Raw genomic sequence first — 4,540 nt, forward strand, 5'->3', positions numbered from 1 at the left:
GTGGCATTATTCGCAATCTTTTCAGTGCCTTTGAATTCATTTTTTTTCTTTTCTCACCTTAGGAACCAAGAAGTCTTAGTTCCTTTGTTGGTAATGCTCAGCTCCACGTCAAGGGTGCGAGTTGCTAGCTCTTCGAATGTATAAAGCTTTATCCCTTATAGAATGTAGAGCAGTCCCTAATGCATGCCTTGAGTGCACATTTCCATTGTAGATAATTCAGTGAGTCTATCTTTGCAACCTAGACTCAGAGCTCTCCATTGATTAATATAGTCAATGACTGACTCTTCTTCTACTGTTTGGCATTTGTCAGCTCCATAATGCTAATAGTATACCTGGTGACGTAAGAGTGGTTCAATAACTCACTTTCTAGTTGTTTCCAACTGTCAATCTGGCTTCAATCCATGTACCAGTCAAAAGTATTTCTTTTCAAGGTTCGGACGAACTTCTTTACTAGCAAGTTTCTTATGGTTCCTACATTTTTGCAAGTTTCAATGAAATGAGCAGCGTGTTATTTTGGATTGCCCATTCCATCGAACTGCTATAACTTTGGAGATCGGTACCCAACTGACATTCTCAAGTTGTCATTTTTCTTGGTGTACGACTTGGAGTACATAAAAGAAGTTTGTGAGGATCCTCCATATTGAGCCCTTATAGAGTTTCTGACCACATCCTGTAGCTTTTAACTGATAGGGAGGCGACAGAGGTGGATTGTTGCAGCTAGTTTTCCTACAATAAAGTCTTTCCTTTATCATTGGTTTTGGTAGCTGGAGCTTGACTCATCTCAGCAGTTTCTCGAGCCAGCACTTGATATCTGAAGGCAGCGATTTCATGATATCACTCCTCAACAACTTTCATTAGGAGATATAGTTTTCTCTCCATCTTTGCCATAGTCGCTCGACTGACACATCAGCCATCATAATAGATATCACATCAAGGTATGATTCTTTCCATGATCGGTTTGAAGTAGAGTTATCAAATAAAGGATTTTATTTGATGACGAACCTACCTTTAGGAGATTCCGTTAGTTGTTCCAAGATTTTCTCCGCAAGGACAAAACTTTATCCATGTTCCTGCATGATCTTCTTAAAACGACTGTGGGTGACACATCTTATGTAGACGTCACTTGCAATAGTTACTTTGGATGTAGCTTTCTTTTGTGTCATTGCTTGATTTGATTGTTGGGGGAGATAAGCGGTAGAGATGTTCCTCTGGACGTGCCAAATTGTTCACACGAGATTTTGGAGAAATATGTTTCGTGGAGTTGAACTTGTGTTGATGTAGATTTGATGTGGATATGGATCAATCTCTAGTACTTTATTCTTTGATTCTTTCTTAGTTGAATGCGTACACTTGAATTAAAGAAACGAAGTGTGTGATGTTCTTTAAGTTAAAGTATTGGAAGAACACTTGCATCCTTAGGACTTGAGCTTCAAGGAGTGGTTCGGTCTTTAGGAGTTAGGGAACCTTATGAATATAGAGAATTCTCTCTAGCTTTTTGGAGTTGAAAATTTCTGACCTCTCAAATGAAGAGGACTCTTCTATTTATAGAGTTCTTAGATGAGCTTTGTGAAATTAGATTTGGTTGGTCCATGAATTTGGCCTTTTGGCCCAATTAATTGGATTTGGGCTAAATTAAGCTTGCTTTTTTTTTTTTTTTTTTTTTTTTGTGGATTTTAGCCCAAATAATAATATCAAATTAGACCAAATTAATTTTATTCAATTTAACATGAAAACATGTTTTGGAAATTTAATCTAATTTATAATAATTACATAATACATGTTTTAATATTTTTTAAAAAAATTGATTTGAGTTTATAACATGACATACTACATGTCTAAATATTTTTATCTTTATTTAATATAATTCTACATTTTAAATTTTAAAATTCAAATTCTAGATAACAATGAAAACATAAAAATGTTCTTTTCACAGTTTGGTTTAAAGAATTCGAAAACAATTTTTAGAAGCACAGTTCGGGTTATGTGCTAAACACATATTTGCTCAGTGAATCTGAAAACATATAAAACAAAATCCGAATTGCGAACCAAACATGTCCTAAATTACCTTAATAACACTTTGTTTTTAATCAAAGAAATCGAAAACTATTGCACCACTATTTTTTTTTTAAAAAAAATTATATTTTCTCATCTTTTGAAAAGACGAGGATTTGCACGAAAGGTGAATCTTCATCTTTTCATCCGTAGAATACCCATATTAACCCAGCTATATTTTTTAAAAAAGTTTAAATAATAACAATGTTAATAGAAAACAATCCCAGTTTTTACCATTTGTTTTTGAAAGGAAAAAAAAAAAAAAGCAAATAGGTTGGTAAATATGTTTTGGTCTTCTATTGTTCAAAAACTCATAAAGATAATATATATATATATATATATATATATATACATATAAGATTTTTTTTTTTATTATTTACAATTAAGATCTTAATGTGGCAAAATATTAAAATATATTTGAGGTAAGAAGAAATCCCTCCCAGAATCGATAATTGTAATTTAGGGCCAAAATATGAATTTTTCAAAAAAGAGAAAAAACGAAAAGAAATTGCCCCAAAAATATTAATTAGAACTGCACCAGCCGGGAATCGAACCCGGGTCTGTACTGTGGCAGGGTACTATTCTACCACTAGACCACTGATGCTTGTACGACTTTAGAATTATATATAATTTATTATTCATAATTGTAAATAAATAATTAATTTAATCTCAATGATTTTAAAAGTATTAATTCGTGCCAATGGCAATGCTATTTTGATATATTTTTTTTTATATGACTATAGGTTGTGCTGGTTGACATATTAAGTTATGGTTAAATAAAATGTAGAAGAAAATATTTGTGCTTTCCGAATAACTTAAAGACAAGTTGGAAATGTTTTATATGGACTAAATTAACTATACAGACCAAATTGATCAACTAATATGCTCAACCTACAAATCCCTCCCAGAACTTGATGCATTAGATCCAGGTTTAAAGTATAGTTTATGAAGCACAAGGACCATCCTAAGTTCAATGACTAGTAGTTAGGAGGGTTAAGTTTGACGGCTAGAATAGACAAGCAAAGTTTTGTTTTGAAAGAGAGAAATTGGAATTCATGTGAGTATACTTAAAAGGTTATGATTGGCACTAAAGTATGAGACTTCTCTAGTTTAAAAGACATTTTCCTTTAAAATGAAAATAGTTAAAGAGCTTTTATTTGTGCTCTTTCTTGATGAGTTATTTTGATTGCTTGAAAAAGGGAAAAAAAAAAAAGAAGCAATGATCTAAGTTTGGGGAGTGATGAATATTAATTTGGTGTGTATATTCCTTTGAATTTAAGATTATTTCTGGAAGGAATCAAGTATAATTTAAAGAAAATGTATGTCTAAACAATCATAATTATATAAAAATAGAAATATCCTCTTGCTTAAGGCTATATAGTGTGATTATATAATGACATTATAATATTTTTAGAAGTAAATGAGTCATTTGTGTTAAGAATTAATATCGTTAGGCTTCACAATCTAAAATCCAACACGGTCGTATTGTGCCATAGACGAGTTCAAACATGACTTTCTTGATCAAAACGAATTTGCTAACTTCAAAATCTCGAACTATTATTCCACTTCAAAAGAAAAAAAAAATCATTGTTTCTGTAAAAATATGAATATCCTAGTGGATATACTCGATTTCTTCACTTTCTTTGGCGCAATAGAGCTCATTGAGATTGTTAGGTTTTCATTTCTTCTATAGCAAGCATTTAATTTCATATTTCTACCTTTTTTAGTGAATATTTGATTTTAATTTAATCATGGCAGCTTCATTTTTGTTGATGGAAAGAAATTTTGATAGAGATTATAGTTCAATTCTCTGTTTTTTAGATTGCTAAGAGTTTATCTAAAATTAAGAAAGATTTTTCTTCCAAATTGAGAAATAAAATTAATAAAAGATAGAAAGTAGGCACTCTCATATCAGCTCTTGTTAGAGAGTTTGAATTTCTCTTGTGGTTTAAGTGGTTTGTTTCACAAACACTTCCAATTTTTATTTTCTTTAGTCACTGTCAATTTGGATAGTGATGACCGTGAGATTTTCTTGATTTGGTTCAAATTTTGGTCCAAATCCAAATTTATTTTTTAAATATGTTGAGGATATTTTGGTTGGTAATTTTTCCATCAATATAACTTAAAATAGATGAACTTTCTATCGCTGAATTTGAATGAACTTTAATATAGGTTGGCTTTCCTATATTTTTAGTTCAACGTCGCAACAAATATTTTAAATTTTTATATATGCCACGAGAATTTAGCAATTTTGTTTCATTCCTATAGTTGAGTATGATATATATACATACATACATACTTATACATACATACATACGTACGTATACACATACATATATATGCACACACATACATACATATTCATACATATATATGTAAATAGTTCATGAGTAGCAAATTGTCTCATGGCATGTGATTTAAGAAAACAATAATATTATTTTTACTGTATTGCTTTTCATATCTCAAATTGGATGTTATAATGATAACT

General features: G+C 30.8%; 1 non-coding gene across 1 annotated transcript; it reads right to left on the reverse strand.

Annotated features, from left to right (window-relative positions):
* Window positions 1-2,585: 2,585 nt before the first annotated feature.
* TRNAG-GCC (transfer RNA glycine (anticodon GCC)) lies at window positions 2,586-2,656 on the reverse strand. The gene has a single exon. It is a non-coding gene; the product is annotated as a tRNA-Gly (tRNA).
* Window positions 2,657-4,540: the final 1,884 nt, after the last annotated feature.

This window comes from Benincasa hispida, chromosome 5 (genome assembly GCF_027475165.1).
Source record: "Benincasa hispida cultivar pf3 chromosome 5, pf3_genome.v1.1, whole genome shotgun sequence".
In the NCBI taxonomy this organism is placed as follows: domain Eukaryota; kingdom Viridiplantae; phylum Streptophyta; class Magnoliopsida; order Cucurbitales; family Cucurbitaceae; genus Benincasa; species Benincasa hispida.